The 15,286-nt window shown below is 46.2% G+C and overlaps 3 non-coding genes across 3 annotated transcripts; all 3 read left to right on the top strand.

Moving 5' to 3' along the window:
• Positions 1-2,996: 2,996 nt before the first annotated feature.
• trnaw-cca (transfer RNA tryptophan (anticodon CCA)) lies at positions 2,997-3,068 on the top strand. Its single transcript has one exon. It is a non-coding gene; the product is annotated as a tRNA-Trp (tRNA).
• An 8,883-nt stretch (positions 3,069-11,951) lies between these two features.
• On the top strand, positions 11,952-12,025 carry trnan-guu (transfer RNA asparagine (anticodon GUU)). Its single transcript has one exon. It is a non-coding gene; the product is annotated as a tRNA-Asn (tRNA).
• A 2,501-nt stretch (positions 12,026-14,526) lies between these two features.
• trnae-uuc (transfer RNA glutamic acid (anticodon UUC)) lies at positions 14,527-14,598 on the top strand. Its single transcript has one exon. It is a non-coding gene; the product is annotated as a tRNA-Glu (tRNA).
• Positions 14,599-15,286: the final 688 nt, after the last annotated feature.

The following is a 15,286-nucleotide window of genomic DNA, read 5'->3' as shown; positions in this document are numbered from 1 at the left end:
ATATCCCTCATGATTATATAAACCTCTATAAGGTCACCCCTTAGCATCCGACGCTCCAGAGAAAACAGACTATTCAGCCTCGCCCTATAGTCCAACCCTCCAATCCTGGCAACATCCTTGTAAATCTTTTCTGCACCTTTTCTAGTCTCACAACATCTTTCCAATAGGAACCAGACCAAAATTATATGCAATATTCCAAACGTGGCCTGACCAAAGTTCTGTACAGTGGCAACATGAGCTCCCAACATCTATCCTCGATGCTCTGACCAACAAAGGAACGCACACCAAACGCTTTCTTTACTACCCAATCTGCCTGCGTCTCTACTTTTAAGGAACTATCAACCTGAACTCCAAGGTCTCTTTGCTCAGCAACACTTCCAAGGAACTTACCATTAAGTGTAAAAGTCCTGCTCTGATTTGGTTTTCCAAAATGCAGCACCTCATATTTATCTACATTAACTTCCATCTGCCACTTCTCAGCCCATTGGCCCATCTGATCAACGTCCCGTTGTAATCTGAGGTAACCTTCTTTGCTGTCCACTACACCTCCAATTTTGGTGTGATCTACAAACTTACTAACGATACCTCCTCCGTTCACATACAAATCATTTATATAACTGACAAAAACTAGCGGACCCAGCATCGATCCTTGTGATACACCATTGGTCACATGCCTTCAGTCTGAAAAGCAACCTTCCATCACCACCCTCTGTCTTCTTTCTTCTAGCCAGTTCTGTATCCAAATGGCTCATTGTCCCTGCATGCCATGCGATTAAACCTTGCGCACCAGTCTCCCATGAGGAACCTTGATGAACGCCTTCCTGAAGTCCATATAGATCACATCCATTGCTCTGCCCTCATCAATCCACTTTGTACTTCTTCAAGAAACTCAATCATGTTCGTAAGACATGATTTCCCAAGCATAAAGCCATGCTGACTATCCCTAATCAATTCTTCCCTTTCCAAGTGCATGTAAACTCTATCTCTCAGGATTCTCTCCAAAAACTTGCCCGTCACGGATGTCTGGCTCACCGGTCTATAGTTCCCTGGCTTTTCCTTACCGCCTTTCTTAAATAGTAGCACCATGTTAGTCACCCTCTAGCCTTCCGGCACCTCACCTGTGACTATTGATGATACAAATATCTCATTGAGAGGCCCAGCAATCACTTCCCCAGTTTCCCATAGAGTGAAAGGGTTCTCCTGATCAGGTACTTGGGATTTATCCACTTTTATGCATTTCAAGATATCTAGCAATTTCTCATCTGCCAGATGGACATTTTTTCAACATGTCACCATCTACTTTCTCACATTCTATATCTTCCATGCCCTTCTCCACAGTAAACACTGATGCATAATATCCGTTCAGTATTCCCGCCCCCCACCCCACCACGATCTACTGCAGCTCCACACAAAGGTCGCCTTGCTGATCTTTGAGGGGACCTATTCTCTCCCTTGTTATCCTTTTGTCCTTAACGTATTTATAAAAAAAACCCTTTGGGTTATCCTTAACTCTATTTGCCAAAGCTATCTCATGTCCCCTTTTTGCCCTCATGATTTCCCTCTTTAGTATGCTCGTTCTGCCTTTATTCTCTTAGGATTCACTCGATCTCTCTGTCGATACCTGACGTATGCATCCTTCTTTATCTTAACCAAAATCTCACTTTCTCTGGTCATCCAGCATGCCCTACACCGACCAGCCTTTCCTTTCACCCGAACAGGAATATACTGTGTGTGGATTCTTGATATCTCATATTTGAAGGCTTCCCATTTTCCAGCAGTCCTTTAACCTGCGAACAACTGCCCCCAATCAGCTTTTGAAAGATCTTGCCTCATACTTGAGTCCTCCTCCAACTTAGAACTTCAACCTTTAGATCTGATATATTATTTTCAATCACTATTGTAATGTTAATACAATTATGGTCGCTGACCCTTCGGTTTTGCACCCTCGCCAGTATGTAGATCCTCATTGTGAATTAGAAAATTTCCTAGTACACACTTAACAAATTTCTCTATTTGGCGGATAAGTCAATGGGCAGGAGTTATACCTTGGGTCAACTCTCCCTTCATTCCTATCAACCCTAACCCAATAGTCCAACGGCACTTTACCTTGCAACTGCCGAATGTGTGACACCAGCCCATTTACCTGCTCCCTCCTCACTATCCAAGGGCCCAAACCTACCTTCCCGGTGAAGCAGCACTTTGCCTGCTCTTCCTACAACCCAATCTACTGCATTTGCTGCTCACAGTGTGGTCTCATCTACAATGGGGAAAACGAAGCCTAAAACTGGGTGACTGCTGCACAGAACATCTACGTTCTGCCCGCAAAAAGAACCTGAGCTTCCAGTTGCCTGCCAGTTCCACACCCTCCCCTGTTCCCTGGCCAATATCTATGTCTCAGGTTTGCTATGGTGTTCCAGCGAAGTTCAGCACCAGCAGAACGAAGAGCACCGAATATTTCACTTGGGGACCATACATCCTCCGGTCCCAATATCGAATTCAATAATTCTAGGGCCTGAAATCCATAGTATCCTCGTCCCTTCCACACACACCAAGCCTTGTTATCACACAGTCTGTCATTACACACTACCTATTCTTGGCCACGAACAGTCTCCATTCACCCTCCCACGCAGATCGTTATCAACTCCCTTTCCTGTCCAACAGTTCTTCCCTCGCTTTGGGCTCTGTCCTGATCTATCATTTACTGCATCCGCCTTCCTCCCACAATATCTCCTGCATATAAACCAACGTTTTCCCAATCACCATCTGTTCTGTGGAAGGGTCACTGGCAACTCCTGTTTTTTGTTTCTGATATACAGCATCCGCAGTTCTTTCAGCTTTTTAGTGAGGTAGAGTTGGAAATTGTTTCGAGAGACAGAAGGAGAAGGGGGAGAGACAGAACAGACATGAACTGTTGATCTCCGTTGTTCCTCACAACGTAAAATCATTGCAGTGCGATCACCTCCCTTAAGCATGAATAGAGCTAGTAGGTCATCCGTGAGCTTGTGGCGCAACGGTAGCGCGTCTGACTCCAGATCAGAAGGTTGCGTGTTCGAATCACGTCAGGCTCACTGACGTCAACTTCTTACGTTTCAAATCAAGAAAGGAGCACGTTCAATCTGGATACCTGTTGAGTCAAATCTTCTTGACGGAAACTTTCGATCACACGTGAAGCTTTGCTGTCAGTTTGATTTGTGAACACTGTGTCAGGGAGGTGGTGTGCTCATTGTTTGGCTAAATGCTCAGCTCCCCCAGTTCATCACGGGATTTAAACACAGCCGTCTCCCTCTGGGCAGCCGCTTCGTTCAGTTGGTGACAGCGCGGTGTGAATAACACAATACCGATATTTTCACAACATAATCCAGAGACTCCCAGCTTTATGTTTCAATCTATCAGGGGAGAGACAGCGAGTTCAGATAGAAATGTTTCCCACCAAAAGCAAATCCTTTCCTCTCACTGGACACAGTTAAAATTATCTTTATTCAACAGAAGGAGCGGAAACGACAGTCTGACGGCCCCTCTCCACATTAACGGTGAGCCTGAATTTTATAAACGGTGTCAGGAAAATCCAATGGCGGACACTGATTTGGTTCAATCGATTTTTTTCCCAAGTGTAATTCACCGAGAGGATGCTGCTGTGTGAAACAGCGGGGGGAATTACTGCAGGGCCTCCTGCGCATGGATCATACCACAACTGATGTGTTTCACCTTCACCAGTTTATTCCTATCTCGGAGAAGAGAGGTTTGATGATTCGGATCATAGCAGCCAGAGAGAAAACAGGAGAAGAGCACTCAGCCCTTCACAAGCTTGACACCACAGCTGGGTCATCGTGGCCTGTGTATCAGTATGGGATAGTAATCTGCATCTACTGACTAGAAGCACAGCAAATTGGAGTGCTGATGGGGCTATCACACAGGAGAAAACGGCTTCGAACTATCAACTGGAGTGGCTCCAAACGCGCAACTCCGCTCACCTCAACTGAATAACTGTAAACAAATTACTCAGTGATTCAAAGGAATACTCCGTTTTGAATCTGCATTGTGTCATGTACCTTCGAGAATGATGTCAAAACACCTTCATTGATGTGATGGAGTATCCTGTTGGGCAGAATATATCCGTTGTCATATTTCCTACGTTCTATTGGTCCAACTCCGATTTCACTCAGAATGACAAAATGCGCAGACTGAGGTTACGCAGCCCACCTCAGATCTGCTGGTTCAACAATTACTTCACTTCTCCGCTTCCTAAAGTATCACCCTCAGAATTGAGCGTAATACAGGTGGAGGTTTCATTCAGACACGGATTGCGTGGGCGAAAAATCTGCAATACTTGTTCTCACTTTCAGCACGTGTTTCCCTTCGCCGTGTTCACTGCAATGGCAGCTCCACGCCGTCTCTAATTCAGGCAGTCCGATCTTATTTAACGAAGCGGCTTTTGAGAAAATTCATCGGGCATTTTTGCTCAGGTCAATTTAAGGAATGATGGTTCGCCTGGGATTGGAACCCGGGAACTGTCACACGGCTGCATATGCTCGAAGACCCAAAGCTAGAATCATATCCCAGACTAACGCGCCACCAGCCATGGGTACAGCCACCTCCCGAAGCAGCTGAGAACAGAAGACCACTCAGACCTCCAAAAAAACGTTACTTGAGCGGTGTGAGAGTCGCAACATTTTCGGGACGATACGGGGCATTTCGACGCTCAGGAGGTCGTTTGAAAGGCAATATGCCGAACAGAGTACCATCACCGAGGAAGGTCGCTCAAGGAGGCACTGAACAACAGCAGAAGACGGTTTCGACCCAACGACCTCTAGGTTATGGGCCCAGCACTCTCCCGCTGCGCCACTCTGCACCTACGCTCGGCATGCCGCTCCACAGGTCTCTTCAGCCTTTCGTCTGGCGCGAGGCATGCACGTTCCAGACTGATGTCAAAGATCTCCACTGCTGTCGTCTTATAAGCTGTTGCGCAGACGTATGGAGGCTGTGTAAATGTAAACTTTTTCTAACTTCCCACATTCTCTTGTGATTTCACTCTGAATAGACGCCATGCGGCCCACCTTTGCTCTGCTGGGTCGACACAGTAAGTAAACGTGGGTCTCTATTCGTATCATTCTCTTGCCTTCTCCATGTAATTCTGCACATTGTTACTTTAAACATGACCACCGAATTCCCGTTTGCGTCTAATGAATCTGCCTCTTTGTCAGTGTCAGTTAGGGATTTGCTGACCTCAACCATTCCCTGTACGAAAGCATTCTTCCTGATGTCACTTTTGGTTTTTTCCTCATGACTTTAAATCTCTGGCGAATCGTTGCCGATCCTTTCAGGCGTGGGAACATGTTGATGACATTACTTTCTCTGTCTAGACTTCGCATGACTTGAAAAGCTTCAATCGGGCCAGTATTCAAACTTCTGTACCCCGAAGAGAGCTGTCGCAAATTTCCAATCGACCCTCATCGCTGACATCCCTCAAACACTGCACCACTCACGTCAACTTATTCAACGCTATCTCCAATCATTTCACTTCGCTGCTTTCTGTCCCATTGGTCCTCCAGGGAGCCCAACCTCGTTTAACGAAGGTGCTTTTTGAGAAAATTAATGGGGCATTTTTGCACAAATCAAGTCAAGAGACGCAGTCCCGTCTAGGATTTGAAACCCGGACCGCACCCAAGTCTGCACAATTAAAGACTCTACCTGGGAATCATGCCCCAAGACCAACAAGCCAAGCAGCGGCTCTTTCCGCATCCACCACACACCTCTTGAGCCAGCTGAGACTTCCTCAGTGTGAAATACATTTGACATTGCTCTAAGAATTGCAAGTGACGAAGAGTTTCCAGAACAGCTGCTTCTCATTCTGTCGCCCTGCTGCTGTTTGTCCCGTCCCCAGGAATCGGGCTCCCTCCACTGTTTCGAAACTTTTCTCTGACACCCGAGTGACCAGTGACAAGCATTGCCCTCCTCAACATAGGAGACAGAGAACAGGAGACCACTCAGAGGTTGTCAACTCAACTGTACACATTGGGCCAGTATATCATTGTGAAATATTTATGTCGAAGCTTTTTTGGGAAGCAGATGAGAAGGCAAGGTGCAGAACAGAGCGCCGTTATACGGGAAAGCTGCTAAAGACGACGTTGAATGAATAGGAGAGAATGGTCTCTCTTTTGGGTTACGGTCCCAACACACACCCGTTGTGCCATTCTCCTGCATTGTTCGGCCGTTTTTCCAGAGAAGTATTCAGCTTTTCATCTGGCGTGTGGCAGGCACGTTTGAGAATGACGTCAGGAGATCTTCACTCCTGTCGTGTCATATGCTGTTGTGCAGACATATCGTCGATGTGCAAAAGTAAACTCTGCCTAAATTCCCACATTCTGTTTTTCGAACTGTGATTTCGCTCAGAATCACTAATTTTCAAAACTCGCAATATTCAAACTTGAACAAAGTGCTCATAGAAATGATTAGTGAGCACCTGGAAGAAATTCTTCCAAACTTACCTGGGGAATTTCGCTTTGAGGGGTCTTGAGCTTTAAGTGGAAGGAAGGGAAGTTTGCCTCGAGGCTGTTTAATGTGGAGATGTGTTCTCCATGTAAACTGGTCGTAGTTGACCATCCCAGTGCTTCCCGATGCAGGGCTGCCTGACCCTCCAGGGAGGTTTACTTGTAGCAACTGGAGTGAATCCAGAGAGGGAGCAGATTCTGCAAAGGTGCTCAAATACTTTCTATCTCCCTTTTAGGTATTTTCCTTGTGTATTCCCTCAGTTTGTCACATATGCAGTTTGCACCCTGGAAAATGATTGCTTTTTTCCTCATGTTCACAATTAAAAGTGTAGTTTCTCATGGAACTGAGCCGCATTGAAAGGATTGGCATATTGATATATATATGTACACGTATTTAGTTTAAGATTAGATTAGATTTGAATGAAGTTTTCCTCTAAACACACCTGAGCCTATCTGGCTGCATGAGGGATTTCAGGTTTCTGTGTGCTGGGTATTATGTGATCACCAGGCATCTGGCAAACTACACGAACTGCCACCTATGTTATGCTCGTTTAAGTGTACTGACAATGACCACTTATTTTGTGATTTTTTTTTCCAGGAAGACATGCCGAAAGAAATCTGAAAACAAATGATACATCAACTTCTGACAGAGCCACTTGATTCATTGGGACTTGAATATCAGCAGCCATTCCAATCAAGAAGACATTGTTGCTTTTGTTTGCTTGAGAGATTTTGGACACTGGTGTGGCAGGAAGAATACTGAGACACCGAGTGAGGGAGATTCAGTGCGTTGACTGTGAAAAGTGCTTCACACCATTTACTCAGCTTTGGGGAATCAAAGTCTCATCCCTCACAATGGGAATGACTATGTCCCCGGTCTGATTGTAATTTCAAACCCAGACCAACACAAGGAAAGATCCCCCAATGGGGAATCTGTGGAAATGTGGGGACTGAGGGAAAGGATTCCCTTCCCCATCCGTGTTGGAAACCCACAGACGTATTCACAGCGGGGAGAGGCCATTCACCTGCTCGGTGTGCAGGAAGGGCTTCAGTCGGATCAGCCATCTGGAGACGCACCAGTGGGTCCACAAGTGAGAGAAGCCATTCACGTGCCCCATGTGCGGGAGGGGGTTCACTCAGTCAGCTGCACTGCTGACCCACCAGTGGGTCCACACCGGAGAGAGGCCGTTCACCTGTTGTCAGTGCCGGAAGGACTTCACCTGCTCCTCCCACCTGTGGAAGCACCAGCGCGTTCACGTGCCATCGCAGGGGGATGGAAGGAGCGATGGCCGAGCGCCGCTAATAACCCAGCTCTGGGCACTCCCAGGTTCGAATCCCGTCACGGCAGATGGCAGAATTGGGATTCGGTCAGCAATCTGGACTTCAGAATCTAAGGATGAAACCGTTTTTAGAGGGCAAAAACCCATCTGATTCAGTCATGTCCTTTTCAGTGATGGAAACTGCCGTTGCGCGAAAGGATTCACTCAGTCGTCCCAGCTGCATGCTTTACCCGGCTGTACGAAGGATCCAGTAATAAAGGGACAACTCAACGAACCAATAATAAAGAAAGTGTGGTGGGGGCAGTGGGGGGTGAGTGTGCGCACTTTGAGCTTGAGGTGCTTTTTTTTAAAAAAAGCTACTTTTTGTACGCCTTGTGATGTGGAGATCTGAAGCTGGAACAAAGTTGGGTCGCAGTAAAGGTTACCTGAACTTACTGCCAGGCTTTAACTATTTCAGAATCCTGAAGAGGAGTTGTTGGACTCGAAATTTTAACTCTGCTTTCTCTCCACAGATGCTTCCAGTCCTGCTGAGTTTTTCCAGTGTTCTCAGTTTTTGTTTCAGATTTCCAGCATCCACAGTTCTTTGTCTTATTTATCAAATTCAATTCTAGCCCTTCACAAGTGTCTGGAACTTCATCTCCCTGATCTACAAACTGTTCACTTACCCTAGAAATGACCGCTACCTCCTTATCAAAGTAGACCCCTTTGTTGCAAAATGATTGTTCAATTCTGTGACCAAAATTATTGCATTCGTAATTACTTACACCAGGGACTCTCAATATCTCAGGCCAGAGCACAGCTCGATTATTTCAGACAGTACATTTATGTGATTTGATGCAATTCCCTATTCCTTACTTTGCCAGCGTGTTGCTGGGAATGGAGGGTTTGAATTAAGAAGAAGCTGGGACATTTTTCCAACGCAGCCGAGCAAGTTGACAGATAACTTTATCGAGATTTTTAAAAACAGGAGAGGTATAGATAAGGTGTCATTTCCAGGAGGCTCAGAATATTTTGTTGCTCCAGAAGGTGTAAAAGGGGGTCAAAGCTTCAACAGAAATCGAGCAGAGCTGAGAACAGACAACATTTAACTCTGTGGGAACAGGGAGATCAGAGGACAGAGAAATCAGTACCTGAAATCCGAGCTGACACCAGACTACCATGTTATCAGTGCTTTGATTAGCAGTGCCCACCCTCTACCTTTACTGAGCCTCTCACTCGACTTGAATGCCACATCTCCCCTCGATATTCTGGATCCAATCCTTGTCATTCTGAAGCCATATCTCTGTAAGGAGTCTCAGATCATAATTATTCTCTTCAATGTGTGCAGTCAATTAATTCGCTTTTTTTACAATGCAGCTTTTAGTTTTATTTTTTGTGATGGTGAGAATCCAGTTTTGATTGCTAGTACATTTATTCTCCTTGTCCCTTTCTCTCATTCTCTGGTGTTTGGTTTCCACATCACTACATTGCTCACTGCTCTTGATTTCGATTGGCTATGCTAAATTGCCTAGTGTCCAGGGATGTGCAGGTTAGGTGGGTTGACCATGGGAAACGCAGGGTTATCGTTTCAAAGTAATAGAAGGAGTAGGCCATTTGGCCCATCGACCCTGCTCCGCCATTCATTACAATCATGGCGGATCGATCAGTAGTCTCAGCTCCTCCTAATTGCATTATCCCAACTTCCCTTAATTCCCTTACCACGCAAAAAAAAAAAACCCATCCAACAGTGTCTTAATGAAGCTGCCTCGACTGCTTCTTTGAGCACAGAATTCCATTAATTTACCATTAACCGCATAGGTCCTGCCCTGAGTTGCCTCATCAAAATGCAACAGCTCATATTTGTCTAAATTAAACTCCATCCACTACTCCTTGGCCCATTGGCTCATCTGATCAATTATAATTTATATTAAACTTTCTTTCCTACCTTATTCCCTAAAAGCTGAAAATCTCCATCCCACACTCTCACCCTCCATTCTCACTTTGTTGAGTCTAATCACGGATGTCCTCATCCTGAAGGGTTTGATTCATGCTGATTAACAGGCCCACATTCAAGGGAGATCTAACTGAAACGTACAGAACATTGAACGGCCTGGATAGAGTGGACATTGGGAAGATGCTTTCATTGGGAGGAGAGACTAATACCCATGGGCATAGCCTTAGCATAAAGGGAGAATGGAGATTAGGAGAAACTTCTTTAGCCAGAGAGTGGTGAATCTATGGAATTCATTGTCACAGAAAACTGTGGAGGCCAGGTCACTGCGTACGTTGAACATTGAGGTAGAGATGTACAGCATAGAAACAGACTGTTTGGTCCAAGTTGTCCATGCTGACCAACTATCCCAACCCAATCTAGTCCCACCTGACAGCACACGGCCCCATATCCCTCCAAACCCTTCCTATTCATGCACCTACCCAAATGCCTTTTAAATGTTGCAATCGTACTAGCCTTCAACACTTCCTCTGGCAGATCATTCAATAAACGTACCATTCTCTGCGTCAAAAAGTTGCCCCTTAGATCTCTTTTGTATCTTTCCCCTCTAAGGCGAAACCATGCCCTCTCCTTCTGGACACCCTCACCCCAGGAAACGACTTTGTTTATTAATCCTATCCATGCCCCTCATGATTTTATACACGTACAGTTACGACGTTCAAAAGACATTTGGATAAGTACATGAATACGAAAGGTTGGAAGGGTTATGGGCCAAACACTGGTAGGTGGGACGAGTTTAGTTTGAGAACATACTCAGCATGGACTCGTTGGATGAAGGGTCTGTTCAGTACTGTCTGACTCTGTGACTGATCTGTACTGGTCTTAAAAGCATTTTCTTACCTCCCCCGATAAGCATCCACTTCTTTGGTGTTCAAAACTCAGATGAACTTCGCCTTGAATATGTTCAATGACCCCACTTCTGAACTCAATTCCTCTTGGTAATATACCACTTGCCTTGCTCATTGCCTGCTGCATCTGCCCGACAGCTGGCATTGACTGGTGTGGAGGGACTCTGAGACCCCTTAGTACATCCATACATCATTCCTGATGAAGGACTTGTGCCCGAAACGTTCCCTGTCCTGTTCCTCAGATGCTGCCTGACGTGTTGTGCTTTTCCAGTGCCACATTTTTCGACTTTCACCTCTAGTCCTCACTTTCTCCACATTCCAATATATAATCATTTTAACAATGCACTGCTTTTTTTAAAACAGCAAAGGCTATAAATTCACATTGTGGAACTGCACTTGCCATGTGTTTGCCAATTGAGACACAGACCTGGACCAACTTCGGGAAGAGGCAAAAGACTGAGTTCTGAACAAAAACCGTAGCACACTCAAAACGTCGGCTCTGTTTCCCTTTCCACGGATGCTGCTCGACCCGTTGGCTTTCTGCAGTATTCGCTATGTTTGTTCGACACAAATGCTGCTTTCCATGAAAGAACTTCAATCCCTGTCCTCTGGTAACTGACCCTCGTCAGTGGCAATAGGTTCTTCTGATCATTAACCTGCCCATTCACACCACGTCTTCTCCCATCATTGCCAACAGCCCCTGGAAATCTCTAGTTCACCTTCTTTGCTCCAAAGAGAACATTCCCAAACTTGGGATTGGAAATTGCTCATCCCTGGACATGATGCAAATGTTACAATGGGGAAGAGGTTTTGTCAAAATATCGTCAGTTAGCAGGTGGAAAAATGTTCAGGAAGTAAAACACAAATCCCAGTCTCCAGCTTTGTGAATCTTTAGAAACTCTTTGGGAAGTGGAATTAGAGGAGAATGAAGGATGAACTGACGGACTGAGCAGAGACAGTCCAGACACCGTCCCTTTGTTTAAGAGGCTGATTGACTCTGATATTCTCGGGACCTGAACTGACCCGAGACATTGAAAGAATTCTCTGCACATCAGGAATTCAAACCCCTTCTCGGCTCGGCGCCAATGAGAAAATTCAGGAAGAGGCAAAACACTGAAAGGCTCGGAGGGCGATGGCCCCGGTGGTGGAGAGCTCGTTCCTCGTGACATGATGTACCTGCAGATGGTGGGATCAGGCTGTCCCCATGTCTCCAGAATGAATGTCCAAGGCTTTATTATGGAAAGTAAAACTGATAGAAGACAATGGTAATTTTGGGCGGGGTGGGTTGAATTATGAATTGATTAGTAGGTTCCTCAAAGACACTGTGCAAGCAGTTCTTGCCCCTGTCTCTGTGGCGCAATTGGTCAGCGCGTTCGGCTGTTAACCGAAAGGTTGGTGGTTCGAGACCACCCAGGGACGGCGTGTTCCTTGTTCTCGCTCCTACCGCTTTCTTGCCTGCGAAAGTGCACGTTTTTAATGGTGTCAGGAAAATGTTTCCCAAACGGAAATCTATTCCACTGAGGCAGCACAAAGGGGTTTCTGAATTGATTGAATTTCTAACATAAATGACTGCGGATGCTGAGAATCCGAGACAGAAAGCGAAACTGCTGGAGAAACTCAGCAGGTTTGGCTGGACCTGGATGAGGAAAAAAACGAGTTCTGAAATGTTGTCTCTGATTCTCTTTCCACAGATGCTGCCTGACCTGCAATTTCTGTTTTTGTTTTTAACTGAACGTCCATTTCATCTACCGGGATGAAACACGCAGACTCGCCATTTGCAGATATTTAACCCTTTCGAAACCTGAGAAGTGATTGAATTCAAACAAACTCTGCAAGGATTCACTTTTTCTCAGCTCCACAGGCAGAGAGTCCTGGGAAATGAAGCTGTCAGTGTGGTTCTGTATTGGTGGGCCGAGTGGTGAATGCGATGGACATGAAATCCATTGCGGTTTCCCCACGCAGGTGTGAACCCTGCCGACTACAGTTGAGAAACGACGTCAAAAAGAAAGGGAGATTGCTCCACGGTTTTTTAAAGATGCAAATCATTGGAGGGGTTGAAGTATTTCAGTTACACTGGGACTGCTCGGGAATCTGTAGCCCACTGCCTGTCAGGGTGGAACAAGCAGAGACCCACAGAGCTGCTATTGAGGCGATGAGCCAAGAGTTTGGAAATGAGATCGAACAGTGAGGGGCGTGAAGTCGTAATCGAAATTAAGCAGGCACCTGAGGACAAAGGTGTTTTATTTGCCAGTGAAAGATACTGCTTCACAAAGTTGGGACTATGGAAGGGAAGCAGTAACGGTGATTATCTTTGGCTGTTCCTCTTGTGAATGTTCCCATTGCTGCGCATGTTCGTGTTAACGTCAGAACTCTGCAGCATGGCGGCGTCAGGTCCGCACAGGGCCGGGGGCGCAATGGATGACGCATCTGACTCCACCTAGCTGTTTGAAATGCGGCTCACAGCTTGTTCACACACCCCAATTAATCTTTCTCATTGTCCTGAAGCTGGCACACGGTTTGAATTCCTGATCTGCGGGAATGAGACTCTTTTCACTGTGTCGCGTCAGTAAGTGTCCCTGAGAACATCAGAGTCAAGTCACCGCGCTGTCAGAGGAGGGGAAGCTGAAAAAGTCCCACACGCTGCTCATGGGCACATTTCACTTTCCCCCAACTCACCGCCCCAACACTGCGACTCTTGGGAGTGGAAAGGGAACAAACTCCAAAACCCAGTCTCAGCTTTATAAATCTTCAGGAAATAAGAAAACTGTACATCCCTTCGGGTCTTCCATCCTGGGCTGACAGCGTTGATTTTAAATGGCTGTCCAGTCAGTGCCGATTCGTTTTGGCTAAAAAAAATCTTCCTTTTCTCATCATAGCATTACTTGCTACAGAGAACTGTGCGGCAGAGTTCATGTATATATTTCCTTGTATGGTATTTTGTAAATAACATTCGTTTGCTGCTTGTTTGTATCGGGTATTTCAGGTTCATTAGAGGCTGTTTAAGTGTGTTGGGCGGTTTGTGGGCTACCATGATGCTGAGAGGGTTGAGTTGTCTGGACATCATTTCCCAGATGTCTTTAATGTAAAGTAATGTGGCTAGGGTTTCTGCAGACGTTGTGTCTGCTTGTGTCATTTTGTTGATGTGAAATCGGCACACTGGGTTTATTGGGTAGGCAAAAGTGAGGACTGCAGATGCTGGAAACCAGAGTTTAGATCAGAGTGGTGCTGGAAAAGCACAGCAGGTCAGACAGCTTCCGAGGAGCAGGAAAGTCGATGTTTCGGGCAAAAGCCCTTCATCAGGAATAGAGGCAGGACACCTCCAGGGTGGAGAGATAAATTGGGGGTGGGGTGTGCTGGGCCGAAGGTAGCAAAAAGTACAATAGGTGAATGGGGGTGGGGTTGGAGGTGACAGATCAGAGAGGAGGGTGGAGCGGATAGCTGGGGAGGGAGATTGGCAGGGAGGACAGGTCATGAGGACAGCGCTTAGCTGGAAGGTTGGAACTGAGGTAAGGTGGGGGGAGGGGAAATGAGGAAACTGGTGCAGACCACATTGATGCTCTGGGGATGAATGTATCCGAGGCAGAAGTTGGGGCGTTCTTCCTCAAGGCATCGGGTGGGGAGGGAGCGGCGATGGAGGATGCCCAGGACATGCATGTCCCTGGCAGAGTGGGAAGGGGAGGTTGAAATGTTGGGCCACAGGGCGCTGGGGTTGATTGTTGCGGATGTCCTGGAGATGTTCCCTCAAACGCTGTGACTTGACTCTGCGGCGGGGCTCCAGTCTCCCCAATGTAGAAGAGACCGCATCGGGAGCAATGGATACACGAAATGACATTGGTGTTAGCCTTCCAACTTCGTGACCCGGGTTCGCCTTCCGGGCAGGGAAGCAATTTTCAGGAGAGCTGTCAAACTTTGCCTATGTCTCCCTGGTGGTCTAGTGGTTAGGATTCGGCGCTTTCACCGCCGCGGCCCGGGTTCAATTCCCGGTCAGGGAAGCAATTTTCAGTGTGTTGCTTGGCTATCCATTCTCCTTAAAAGCGCTGTGCAGTTACTGGGTGCTGCACTGCGTCGTGTTTCGTTGAAATAGTGCCCTCGTTCAGATTTGTTTGTATGTGTAGGGATGATTACTTCTGTAGCTAAGTACTTGGTTCGCGTGCGCTGTTTTCCTGTAGATGCTGTTTTGAATTTATCATTGATTGTTCGGTCTACTGTGACATCCAGAAATGGCACTTTGTTGTTGTTCTCCTCTTTTGTGAATTTTATGCCAGTAAGGAGATTGTTGATGGTGTTGTAGGTTTCCTCTAATTTGTTTCATTTTTTGATGACAGAAGTGTTTCATGGGCGTTTCGTTGATTTGTTTGTAGGGCTTGTTACTGAATATGAAGTGGGTGGTAAGGCACACTTCCACGAGGTTGACAGTGTTATCTTTGCTGCTGAAGTTGGTTCTGTGTTTTCGTCTTTAGTTCTTCGAGTAGTGTCTTCAGTTTTATTTGGCCACGTTGATGTTAATGGATGTGAACAGGGCTGTTATGTCAAAGGACAACATTATTCCATCCTCTTCTATCTTCGTGTCTTTGGTGTTCAGGAATTCTTAGATGGAGTAAATGGAGTGGCATGAATCTTCGACTTGGTGTTTTAGTCCTTAGTGGAGGCCTTTGACTAGTCTGTATACTGGTGCTCCAA

This window comes from Chiloscyllium punctatum, chromosome 36 (genome assembly GCF_047496795.1).
Source record: "Chiloscyllium punctatum isolate Juve2018m chromosome 36, sChiPun1.3, whole genome shotgun sequence".
Classification (NCBI taxonomy): Eukaryota; Metazoa; Chordata; class Chondrichthyes; order Orectolobiformes; family Hemiscylliidae; genus Chiloscyllium; species Chiloscyllium punctatum.
This window is presented reverse-complemented; position numbering and strand designations above follow the sequence as displayed.